Source organism: Plectropomus leopardus, chromosome 2 (assembly GCF_008729295.1).
Source record: "Plectropomus leopardus isolate mb chromosome 2, YSFRI_Pleo_2.0, whole genome shotgun sequence".
NCBI lineage: Eukaryota > Metazoa > Chordata > Actinopteri > Perciformes > Serranidae > Plectropomus > Plectropomus leopardus.
In genome coordinates, this window is record NC_056464.1 from 13,320,355 (window position 1) to 13,334,380 (window position 14,026).

General features: G+C 41.2%; 1 protein-coding gene across 4 annotated transcripts in view; it reads left to right on the forward strand.

The window, feature by feature from the left end:
* LOC121954181 (plexin-A1-like) overlaps positions 1–14,026 on the forward strand; it is a 230,490-nt gene that overhangs the window by 42,468 nt on the left and 173,996 nt on the right. The gene's annotated exons all lie outside the window — the stretch shown is intronic.

Below are 14,026 nucleotides of genomic sequence, written 5' to 3' on the forward strand. Positions count from 1 at the left end.
GACTTTATTTTTTTTCTCTGTTGGATTGTTCAATATCTCCGGCAACATCTTTTTTTTTTTTTTAAGAAGTTACCGAATCACTCTTAAATTAACGTCGCACAGATCAGTATAGCAGAACCATCAACACTCACAATTTATGTACAGACACAATTTTCAGAGCAGAGAATCCACTGTCTTCTAGCTTGCTGTCACTGTAGCCTGGACAACAAAGCAAAGTGCGAATTCAATGACAGTTGGCTATTAAACCGAGATTCAAGCACATGCAGAGTGAGAAATACAAAATGCTGAGAAAACTTGCCAACAAACTCCAGGTTTTTACCTGTTCTGTTCTACCTTCATTCCCATCACAAGACAAAAAAAGTCATATTTTATGTTGCAATAAATATTTGGGCAAAATTACCCCTGATTCTTAGCAGTTAACATCAGTTCATGTTTTGGTAACAAATACTAAAATCCATTTTGAGTGGCATTAACACTGTCCCAAAAAGTCTTAAATGTAACTTGCTGTAAGCTGCTGGAACCTTGGTCTCTGACTGCTTCTCCTGTTTCTCAACTCAGCGCTTTTTTGTGTGCTTGCTAATTGAATACTGGCCTACTTATGCTACATTCATTCATAAGCAGCGTTGCTCCATGCCTGCAGTGGTTAACATAAAGTGTGAACAGCTCTTCCTTCTTTCTCATGCTGTCTTCTATTTAACTGTTTTTTTCTGCCCATTTTCACTCTGCCCACTATCTCTGTGCTGCTTTGATTTAGTCAGACAGGGGACATCATTAGCCCAGTCCCCTGGATTTGTGAAATGTCACTCAGGAGTAGCACTCGCTCACACACACACACACATACATACACACGGTATGGTTCGGTGCACTGCAGTGTGAGATCCTGGGGGATAGCACGAGCAAGACTTGGTTTTTACTAACTGATCCACGGTGCATGGCCCTGCATGCATTGCAGAGGACACTGCTCGCAAAGACACACTGGAGTTCTTAAGGCACTACACAACAGCACACACTCTGGTTTCTGTATATACCTGTTCATATGCTTTTATTTCCTCTGCCTTTCATGCCTCATTCTCTTCTGTCTCCCCTTGCATACCCTTCGGGCTGCATCTGCCTCACGGCTCTTGTGTCTTTGTTCCATCTATTAGTGTTAAGTGTGCCTCGCTCTCAGCTGACCAGCTGTCTCTGCGACCTCATCTTCCATCCTGTGTGCTCTTTAAATTCACCCATCCGTCCCCTCCATCTCACTCTCTCTTAAGATAGCTTAATTGAAATACCTGTTTTAAAGCATTCCTTTAAATGTCAGTGCACACCATTTTTTCCAGCAGGTGTCTTCATTGCACACACACACACACACACACACACACACACACACACACACACACACAAATAAATACACAAACCATTCACCCTGTGTGTTGCAACTAATGGAGTGATCTTTGGTAAGAATAGCACTCTTTCTCTGCGTAGGCCTTCATTAGCTTGAGTGCTCAGGTGTGTTTTGTGGGGCAGTGTAAGTGATGTGAATGACCGAGCCAAGTCCTCTTTCACCCCCCCCCCTTTTACCACCTTCTGTAGATGTAGTCTCTTTCCTGTTCAATGGTTGTCCTCATTCTTTTTTGTGCTTTTTTCCCTTTTGGGCCCATCACACTGACAATAGCTCTGAGGCGAAAAAAGCAGCATCTCATTTATTTCAATTAGACCTTTACACTACTGCTGCAGTGCAGTGCAACATCATCCTGTAACTCACTGTGCTGGCCAGTTAAATGATGTATGTGCAAATTCACATGCCTGGTAACAGCATTGTGCTGATGTGCTGCTCACCTCAGGGTTCTCCTCGTATTCATTTATTTGTGGCAGACTTTTTAATTAGAGTCTGTCTTCCAGATACTCTGCTTGATAGAACTTCTCTTTTAAAGAGCAAATTAGGAATGATTTTCTTTAAAGAGCTTTTTTGTGCTTATTTTCAGGTTCATTTTTGTTTTGGGTTTCTACATGTTTACATGCTTTATTGTTAAAAAATATAAACATTTTATATTTTTGAAGTCATTTATAATTTTTAATACCATGACTCAAGCTCTTCAAACTGCTGTAGAGGAAAAAAGGAACTTGTGAGGAGTTCCTTTTTCCCTGCACTGTGTTTACGGACCTGCAAAAATGTCCAAATTTAGATAGGGGACACAGAATGATAAGAAAAAGGGACTAATTTGAATTCTGTGGGAAACACTGCACCTCATTGTCAGCACTGAGCTAGAGGAGAATGATTGCATCATGACTGTCAGCAGATGGACTATCTAACCACAAAAGAGTAAATACGACCATACAGTTTGTTGGCTTTTGAAAATACTAGAAACTAGACATAATGTATTGCATTTCATCTGACATGGCCTTACCATTGCAGCCTATAGAATGTTTTCACGTGTTATCGCAGGGGAAGATGTTCATGAATAACATTGAAGATGGCTTCCATTGTAGTGTCTTAAATCATGCTTGTGTGCCATCATACATTGTGAGTTTTGTTCATTTGCAGAAAGAGCATCCCATAGCGACCACTGCTTCCCCATCCCATTCTGCCAGTCAGGCCTGTTACCATGGTTACTGGAGTTTTTGATAAGGATTACTCTCACTCATAATTTATCACCACTTAAACATCCTCTCAAAATCCCGTCATCCCATATAAGATGTCATCAGTGATGATGTAATAGCGTCAGAGATGAATTGGCTGACCCCACGACAGCAGTGAGGCTCGAGGGGTCAGCCTCAGGTTAATGACGTCTGCCACGTTGCCCCTAAGCAGTGACCTCATGTCAGCTGACCACCACTGAGCTTAACCTCTGTCAGTGGTCTAAGCAACCTCAAAATCTGACCTCAGATGCCTGATATCATTTTTCAGTGTGGGATGAGCCGCGACATAACTAAGCATAACAAACATGGAGAAACACAGATGAGGCTCCAGACAGCAGAGCTAAAAGTACAGAAAAAGCAGAGAGCTTTACAAGCCAGCCAAGTTCAGGATGATCTTACCACTGACCGTAGGGATTAAACTGTTTCTGGTTTCATTATAAATTCCTGGCAGTATTACCATTTCAAATTTGACTTAGGGTAGGGTAGTGAAACTATATTTCATTGCCGGACTTTGAAAAAGTCCCTGTAAATAATATCCGGCCTCAGTCACAGTTAAGTGACAGTGTACAGGCTAAAGGTGCACAGGCACAGCATGCAGTTTGCTTTTCTTTTACCTTGTTCACGGCGTCCCTGGTCCTCATCTACAGTGTCACAGACACTCGAGCAAGCATGTGGAACTAGGCATGTCGTAGCTTGTCTGGCCAAATTAGCATAAAGCTTGCTGCATGTCAGCATCCCACCACAATGCACTTTTTGGGTATTTTTGTTTGCTTGCAGACATAAATGACAGGAAGGCACCTTTACTCAATACAAAGTCGATGGAGAGTGATGAATTGTTCTTCTGCGGTGGGGCCTTAAATGCATCTCTATTGAATGGCCGGTAAATTGTGAAATCCACCAGCCACAGTGGCAGGTGGACAAAAAGTTAATTTCGACCCCTGGTGTGTATCAGTACTTTTTTTTTTTTTTTTTACATTTTCAGCGCTTTTTAACAATAGCATGAGAATAGTGATAGCTCGAAAATTTTAGTCTCTTTCATAGTGATTTGAAATTTTCATATCGTTTTATCTCTAACTGGAAATTATCTCTGATCTAGGTGTTTAAACTGGCAATCTCCTGCTTCGCAGCTCTCTAAAGTTTAAGCTACTGGTGTTTAGCACTGAACCCCACCCAGATTTTCCCAGCCACTCAAGGAATTCCAATGCACTCCTCTAACCTCTAGGCTACGAAACTCATAAATGCCCATTTAAACTGCATTCGACTAAGAAGTGTGGGAACGATCGTGTGATGTGGGGGTGGAGGGTGAATACGTAAGGTTGACCCTGCCATAGAGCGGTGGAGAGGGCAGGGCTGGGGGGGGTGCGGGTGTGTGGGGACTGGACAGCTGTTAGACACACAGCCATGATGGATGGCCAGCCACTCCGTCAGCTCCCTGTGTGGAGTTCATATTTGTGCTGGATCATAATTTCTGGCCTCCGGCCGTCATTAGAGTGATATGTTTATGGGCACAGAGAGGGGGTGGCTGTTTTTCTGTAACACAAATGTTTGGGCATATTAGAAGCAGCTCTGTTATAAAAAAAATATGTGTGTTGGATGAAGCAGATACACACCATTCATCACCCCAGCCCTGTTACCTGGCTATATTTGTCTTGTGTGTTTGTGTGTGTGTGTGTGTGTGTGTGTGTGTGTGTGTGTTTGCGTGCGTGTGTGTGTGTGCGTGTGTGTCTGTTTGTGTGTCTCTGTTTTGTCCCTGAGCTTTATTAGTGAACCCCTGACCTTCTCCCCGGTTTGAGAGTGGATCAATACAAACCATTTCCACACAGGGGAGAGTGAGAGAGGGAGGTATAGAGGTGAGTGAAGAAAGGATGTTTCAGGAGGTAAATGAGAGAGACGGCAGCAAAAGCAGAGAGAGGGACAAGAGAGAAAGAAAGAGGTGCCGGACGTGGGTGGGCGTAAAAATGAGAGGACGCGAGGGAGTCGGGGAGAGAGAAGGAGTTAGACGCCAAAGCGCTGTACAGCAGAGAGTAAGGGAATTTGAAAGATGGTGTTGAGGAGATGAGAGAGACAGAGTGAGTGTGAAAACAACTAGAGCGAGCCAAGGAAGAGGCTTGAAGGGAAAAGGGAACGGATTCAGAAAGAAAGCACAAAAGGGAGGAAAAGCCAGCTGTGTTGTTGACTCTGTCCAGAATGCAGGGAAGTTTCTCAAACCTGATCTTTAGCACTGACATTGCTATTTTTAAGTGATCAAGCCTAGATTTGTGTGTTGAGGCATTTTGAACCTGTCTGCACTGGTCGCTGTGGAAATGATTGTACTGTAGGCATGCGTTTACACTCACTGATGCTGTATTTTGAAACGCAGGAAACCAAAACAGTAAGCTACAGGCCAGATGAAAAACACAGATATGTTCTTTTACTGTTGGCACCATAAAAATGTCCAGAGATATCAGTCACGAGGATTTTGTGAAGGCATGCTTTGCACTGAAGTCACAGCTGGCTGACTGGAGTGTGACATCAGTGTTATGGTTGTCTTTGAGCAATGACAGTTGGAATTTTGATTCAACTGGATTTTGATGTCAAAACATCTTTGAACATGTTTTGAATCTGATTTCTAACCATTTTTCGGTGTGATTTTATTTAATTTATTTTTCGATGCGACAAAGCAGCGAGATTCCAATCCGTGTAGATAAAAAAAAAAAGCGCACATGTGTAAGACATATCAAACAAGACAGACATGTAAAGGAGAATGATACAAGAGTGGTGATTTTATTGAAAGAGGAATAAACAGAGAACATAGTATGTAGGAAGAGACGGAGAGAACGAAAAACAGCCTAGGAGAGAGCAGCAAGCTTTTTACAGCCAGGGTGTGCTCGAAGGAAAGGCAGTGATTCACCGACGGAGCGAAGAGGAGGACGAGAGGAAGAGTGATAGCCCCAGAAATCTTTTCGCCACCACTGCCAAGAACAGCAGGAGAAAAGGGCGAATGACAGAAAGAAGGGAGAGAGTGGAGGGAGGAGAGGAGAGGGTGATTGAACGTTGGCTGCTGCACAAATAATATCGGTGTCCGTCACCTGGCCACCACACTGTCCTCTTCAGCAGCACGGCTCTCTGTCATGTCAACTCTGCGTGTGTATGTGTGCGCGTCGTGGCTCCTCTGACAGGGAGTGTATATCTAGGAGAAGGCCCGATAATAAGGAGGGCTCAGGAACACAACAGAGCTCTCGTAGTTTTTATGAAATATCACTGGATTTATAGAGGTGTCCTCCGGTCCGAGAAAGTCAGGGAATCTTTTTGCTCAGGGGTCACTTTGCAGAATATATTTTCTTACTCACTGCAGTCATCACATTAAATAGTGATTTCCAGCAGCTTTTCTCCACAGCAAGCAAAACATTCAACTAGCCAGCTGTAATCTTTGGGTGATTAGAAAACATGGATTAAGTTATAGAAAGTCATGGAAAAGTCATGAGATGTAACACCAGTGCACTGCAGGGTCATATTACCTTCAGCATACTACATAGCAGTCCTTGTCCTGTGACAGTCTCCAGTTATTGTTTTAGGGCTGATTTAGGAACTTTCTACAGAATAATTGAGCATATTCGGTGTGCTTTTTTTGCATTCTGTTGTTGGTCAAAACTGCATTTGTAATTGCTTATTTAGTTCACTCATACTATGAAGACAGGCTGTCCTGATCTTGCCCAAATCCTCCTGCAACCTGCAGTTTCAATGGCTACATGGACATGCAGAAAATATTCTGGTTTCTCCCCTAATTCCAAAAAAAGACAATATTCCTACTAAACGTTTTATATGGCTAATGATATTGTATATTCCACTGTTATTCCCGTTCACATGCAGCTGTGTGTACTCTGATTCATGCACTCCAACATGTCATTTATCATGTCCAAATATAGAAGAGTGGAACGGCTGGAGCTGCTCGTCATTTTGTTGGGCTTATTTTGGGTCAGAATAGAATTTTTCCAAAGGTTTCACTGGTGCGGACTTGTTTGATTGTACAAACACATCCTCCCTCTTTCATTCCTTCAACCACCTTCTTGAAAAGTTCAGAGTTGCAATATTGTTGATATCCAGACCTGTTAATATCCAATTCCCTCATAATGTTTAGAAGTATTTAGACCATAAATTTTGGCTTTTCTTTTGTGCATGCATCTCTACCCCACCCTTGCTAATTATTGGTTAGTTGTTATTTTATTTGGTATTTTTTTTACAACTTATTCATGACAATGCACAGAGCTAACCTTAAACATACAAGACGCCATGTGTCACAAACTGCAGTAGCAGCCTTGATATAGATGCATATTCCAATGTGCTGTACTCATGTTAGAAGATGTCGAAGCTATTAAAACTCGAATAATGCTGGCATATTCCACATGTCCAGAAACAGAAAATGTTAAATTTGGAAAAAAGTGCATGTACATGTAGCCAGTGCCTTACCTTTTTACATGTGAAACGATACCAAGAAAACATTTGTTTAACACTGTTAAACATACAAAAACTTGACCTGGAAAGTCCATTTTCCTGTTTCACCACTGGTACTACATGATGCTCGTATCTGACCCAAAGACTATTCAAAATGTCAAGCTCCTTTCTCTTGATCACCAGATGGATGGTGAGGTTTTGAACTTTGTCACAAGCCAATTCATCAATCAACCGGAGATCAATGATAGTCAAAAAAAAGTCAGTCTCAAGTTTTCATTTTTTCATGTTGCATAGGCCAGCTGTTGACCATCAGTGTCAAAGGTGAGATTTAATTCTAAACCTGAAATCGATCCTCATGTGATCACTTTTGACTCGTAGTTATTTTGAATTTTGCCAGCTTGTTGGCGATAGCACTCACCGCTGTGGTATTTCAATGCTGCCTTCACAAGACATTACATGTGAGGCAGTGTGGGAGTTGCAGTGATGCATCTTTCCTTGGAACATGCTTGATGTGTGAAATGTGAATTCAGGGCATTGCTGTGAAAGAGCTTGAGGCTCAGTCACTTATGCCTGAATAAACAGGTTGGTCACTCTTGGTTTTTTTCTAGATTTTAATAGTTGGGGCTATTTACTTAGGTCAAGCATAAAGACTGTTACTGCATGTACTTGAGTATTAAGTTCTGATTATTTTTTACAATATTGCTGCTGCTGGAGCTTTAAGTTATCATTGTACTGTGTGTGTGTGTCTGTGTGTGTTTGTGTGTGTTTTGTGTAGTCAGGGTAGCTGCTAAGTGGAGCGTGGTTATCAGAATAAGTAACGTCCCGTGGTGAGCTGCACTCTAGAGACTGATTACAGCAGTATAGCTGATGCAAATGTTTTAACCCATCCTTACACCCATGGCTGATAAGAACACACACTATTACACTGACTCAGTCAGTACGTTTACGTGCACACTTTAGTGGAGCTACGGTTATAGCTCGATTACACTTCTGTCCTTGTCCCAGTATACAAGCGCGGGGGAGAGTAGATTTATTGATAGGTATATTTCCGACTCCTCCACAGCAGGTGAAGATATACCCCCTTTCAGCAGCTAGTTTTAATAAACCTAAATTATTATACAGTTTATGATATAGATGGCATCACAATCACAACTGTTTACTTACAATGACTTTGGGATAGAGAGCTGCTGCGTCACAAACATATAATGAAACAGTCCTGAGCAAACTCTGCCTTCATTGATCCGTTTCATGCCTACTAGAAAAGTAGTTTAACAGTTTAAGTGAACGCTAAATTCACAATATTTTTACCGCTTTACCTTGCCATAAGACAGCCCTTACAGATGGAGATTTGAAGCTGTTATATCAGAAACACCATACTGCAATGAGAAAAACATTTTAGTTGCTGGTTCACGGCTTCCTCGATCAGCCTGTGTGAGGTAAAGCAGAGCAAGTATTCAGATAGGTGTACACTTAAAATGATATTGATTTTTTTTAGGTGGCTGAAGTATGTTCTGCTGCGGCACCGTCCACAGAAATACGTTGCCTAGCTTCCATGCCGGTGTTATGGGACTGTACTTTATTTATCAGAGGATGGGGGTGGCTGAGGTGTGACTTTTTATTTAAAGTAAATATAAAATACCACCTTTTCAAGTTGCATGTCCCTTGCTAAGCCAAAGTTGAAAACACAAGTCCCTCCTCAGTGCTTAACTTTTTTTTAAATGCCTGACCGTTAAGCAATCCGCCTTGCCCCCTCAAAGGTTTCGAACAGTTCTTGTCCTAACCACAGAGGGAGGCGGGAGCAGGGGCCAGGAGCACACACAGAACGCCTAGTTCAGTTAAAGTCTGACTGAGGTGTTTACACGACAGAATAGCTCAACTTCCAATCAGATTATCTGGGTGTGTTAGTCTAATTTCGTCAGACTAACACAGTAACTCAACATTTTCTATCATCATGTAAACGTGCTGACTGAATTAGACGCAGTAGAGCTCACAGTGTGAGTTCTCTTCATTTCGTTGTTTGTGTTTTCCCTCCTAGATTTCGTTTTCTTGTTTTGTTCAAGTCCTTTTTATGAATAAGCAGAATGTCAGGTTTTCTCTCTGCTGCTAGACCTGCTAACAGATATCCTGCACGTCACGAGCTGTCATTAAGCAAACCGGGCAGATTTTCATTACGTTGTTACAGAAAAGAAAAAGAGCGGAACTGGCCGGCTCCTAACCTTGTTAAATCCATCATTATGAATATCATCTAATAAACACTGCTCAATTGTGGTCTTTGTAAAACACAGTTCTGTTCCTGCGGACCTAATCTAAAAGGATGTGCCGGCAAATGCGTTAAAGTAATTAGACCTGATTAATTGAGCAAGAGTTGACGAGCAGAGTTAATTGACAGTCTAAATGAGTTGAGCTAGGAGATGCCGATCGGGCGGGTTGTCTCAAGCGTTATTGGCACTAATGGGTCATGTTTCGGTTAATATTTTGGGATGTGAAATCCAGAATTTGTTCATTTGTACGCAGGATAGACATTTGATTGCGTTACAGTGGTGTGTGTGTGTGAGCTAACAATATCACACCCACTCTGTGCTCAAGTGTCGCTCTCATCCCATTATTAAAGGACAATAGAAAACCTTTTGGAAAAGACCCCATGCAGACTGTGTGTGAGCTGCTTAATTCTCTCTCTCTATTTTCTGACCTTTCTCTCTCTCTCTGAGGAGTGTTTAGCTCAACAAATCCCCATCTCTAGCACCCCTCTAATGATACTAATTGTCAGTGTAATTATGTATTGATCTGTACTGTGTGTGGGTGGTGTGTTGCATACATCATTATCAGGAGTTATCAGAGAATTTGGGGCAGGGGTGGTGCTTGCATTGCGCATGCTAATAGTCTGTGTTTGTTTGCTTTAAGTTTGTTTTTAGATACACACGTCTGCTTCCAGCTTTACAGTTTGGCTACCGTGTAGATGAGCTGAATGCACACAGTCAGCACAGGTCTACTTTTTAATGTGTGCTAGAAGCATATTCTTGCTGTTTTCCGACAACCTGATTCTTATGTTTAAATATGACATAATATATCATGTCCCAGTGCACCCAAAGGTTATTGTTTCAAACTGTTAAAAGACACTACTCTGAGGTTACAAATCAGCAAAGTCTACTTTAAATTAGTACAGCTCAGATTATGCTTTATTAAATAGAAATTTTAGAAACTAAGATTAAAAAATGATAATCTGCTGTTGTGCCAGAGTCCCACAAGGTAATAAAAAAAAGATTTCTAAAGACGATTGCTTTTTTTTTTATATACAGAGAAAATATATTTCGAAATTCTTATTTGAAAAGTAATATTAAAATGATTAACCCAAACAGCAAAGTCTTTATTTCTAAAAATGCAATTTTCTTTTACATATATTTTCTTTTACCATTAATGGCTGGGTTTACATCCTATGCAAATTTATGTGAAATTATTTAAACGACTTGTTGAAATGTTGGATTTCACATTCTTCACGTTGAATTTTATTACTTGAAGTTACATTTGGGTCACATCAGAGGAGCTTTTTTTTATATTCAGCGCTCATCTATGATTCAGAGGTTGTCTGCAAATGGCTCACAACATAAGGGAGTTGAGCCGATCATGTCATGGTGCTAACAGTTATAAAAGCGCTAACAGCAATAAGCAACAGTGCTGACAGAGTGGTGGTACTGGAGGATGGGTGCTCCCAGTTCAATGAAAGGACACCTGCATTTTTTTGTACCCAGATGTGAAAAAAGACTATTTGTATGGTTTCAACAAATCAATAATTCTTTGATTTGATACGATATAATTGACCCACTACTGCAGCGGATATAACTCATACAGCCTGTGATGTAGAGAAGTAGAGCACAGCGTATTTATGGATTTGGCAGTTAAATGTGCCAATAAGTGGTGTGATGGGTAACAAATAACAACAAAAAAAACAGAGAAACTCAGATTACAACATGCAAAGAGGGACTTTACTTTACTTTCTGCTCAGGACTACATCGCTTAAATATATCTTTAGATATCAAATGGTGTTTTGCTGCTATATTAATGCTCTGAATATTGCATGGAGCTCCTTTAGTCATATTTCCTTTGAACTGCTGCTTGATATGTCTTATAAGCAGTTACAGGTACCATTTGAACTTCTTAAAATATCTTTTGCTGTGTGAAAGCTTTAAATCTGCTGAAGAACTCTCACCACTGGTCACTGAGCATCTCCATCAGAACAGTCGGAGGTTAAGTACTTTGCTTAAGGGCACCTGCGGTGGTTGATGATGGAGGGAAGAAGCGTGTTACTCATTCACTTTCCCCACCCACATTTTCCAGCTGGTGTGGGGATTTAAACTGATGATCTTTTGATCACAAGCCCTCCACTTGTCAGCCTGTTGGCTTATATTGGCATCAGTTTATTCTCAACAGACTGTACGCCTCTCTACATTTACTGGTATATTCTCTTCCTGTACATTGTGCATACAGTATATATTTTTCCTCTTCTGTCTCTCACATTCAGTTGGATCACGGTCTAAACATGTGGTGACAGCTTTTGGAAGCAGCTCTCTGAATAGGTGCCAACTCCTTGAGGTTTCACTGTCTGCCTGGAGTGCACTCAACATAGAAATTACTACCCTGCAACCCATGAATATGGAATTGGTGCAGTCATCTCTCTTTCTAAATTATTGATCAGTTAGGATCCAGTAACATATTCTAGAAAACAGCTACAGCATTTTGGACGGAAACAATTCATCGCTTGTAAATAATTTTGACAGAAATTCATTTCGTCCTCAGACCCCCCCATACCCCTCTAGTCTCGAGTTTTAAATCATCAGCCCATGTAAACACTCAAGATGTTGTTAATGCATCAAGCAATTTGTCTAACACCTTTGAGACACAACCAATCAAACACACTCTGTTGCCATGGAGCCAGTGGCGTCACAGCTGACGTTGGCGATGAGCCCTATGAGACTTATACATCTTGCTATTCTAAACAGACGTTATTTTAGAGCAAGTGTGTCTGTGCGTGGACTTGTGTCTGTTTTAACATTCATGCACCATATCTTCATTGCACACCATGTTCGGTTTTCTCTTCATGGTAAGTATTTTTGGAATAGAGCAGTGATTATTTATTTATTTTTTTTAAAGGGAGAGTTCACCCAAAATAAAAAATACATATTTTTCCTCTTGGTGCCATTTATCATTCTAGATTGTTTTGGCATGAGTTGCCGAGTGTTGGAGATATTAGCCATAGAGATGTCTGCCTTTACTTGAATATAATGGGACGAGATTGCACTCGGCTGGTGGTATTAAAAATACATTTGAAAAACTCAACAGCAATGTCTTTTTCCGTGAATCATGACCCAGTTACTTAAGATAATCCACAGACCTTGTTCTGAGCAGTTTCATGTAGGAATTATTTTCTTTCTTCCAAACTACACCCACCAACCGTATCACACCTACTGCCAGCTCACCTAGCACTACTGACCTTGCTAACGATACAGTTCAGCCGAGGAGGACGCCACTAATGTTTATATCTCACACTCCTCATTTATGAGTGGATGCACTTTTCCTTTTGCATGGTGAAGCAGTTGGTGGATGTAGTTTAGTAAAAAGAAAATAGTTCCTGTATGAAACTGCTCACAGCAAACCTGACATAGCTTTAGACAGTTAGTCATAAATTATCATCATATGATGAATAATTCCTTTAAGTCAAGCTTTATTTCCTTTTTGATTGTGTGTGCTGAGTGAATGCAATAAAATCCCTGAAAGAGTATTCACAGGTATGAGCAGGTTCAAGGAATATTAAAAAAGAATTACAGGATTACAATAACCAGGAAGTACTTCCAGTATGCATAGTATATTTGAATTGGAATCAGCTGTTTGAATAGTAAAGTTGAAGGTGGCAGCCAGGTAATTGGAAGCAACCTGCAAATGTAATTTTTGGCTTGCCTTCACATTAGTCATAGTGAATTATTTTGTAGTGTTTATTGAAACCTCGTCATTTGTATCACCATCCATTATACTATAAAACTCAGCAGCATCATTACAGTGATATACATAAGTAATTATTGTAAGTATGTGTGGAGTGTGTGTCTGTGTTTGTTGCCACTTTTCAACAGTTATGAGTCACAGCTGTTAGGCACTGTACATGGAAGAAATGTTAGAGTAAGCAAACATGAGGCCTCACTCTGACCTGGCATGAGGTTAGTTGGTTGTGTGTGTGTGTCTGTGTGTGTGTGTGTGTGTGTCTGTGTGTCTGTGTGTGTCTGTGTGTGTGTGTGTGTGTGTGTGTGTATATGTATACTATACTTTTTTTTTTTTTTTTTTTTACAATGATGTCGAGTAACTTGGAGCACACAGACACACACATGCAAACTTTTCATTATGACTGTGTAGCTATGGAAACCATTAGATGCTTGGTTTCTGCTTTATAAAGGAGTGCAAGGCACGCAAGCACAAACACACACCATGAGTTCAAGGCCCCATCCTGCTGAGATTTCTTGGTAATTTATGAGCTGCCCTCTCCCAGAATCCCTCACCCCGCCTGGAGCCATCCACATGTGCACACAGACACTTACACAAATGCCAGGTGAGACACACCTGAACCTGCCAACACACTCCTGGGACTGTGTGCGTGTGTGCTAACTCACACACTGTGAAAACCTTCACCATCATTTGATATGAAAACAAGGTGGAAGTCAGCAGAGGAACAACTCCTGTGGCTGATTCCAGATCATTTTCCTTCCCTGCTGTCCACTTCTCCTTACTTCACTCCGGTACACCCACCCACCCACACACACACGTGCGCGCGCACACACACACACAGACACACACACACAGACACACACACACAGACACACACACACACACAGACACACACACACACACACACACACACACACACACACACACACACACACACACACACACACACACACACACACACACACACACTCACACACACACACACACA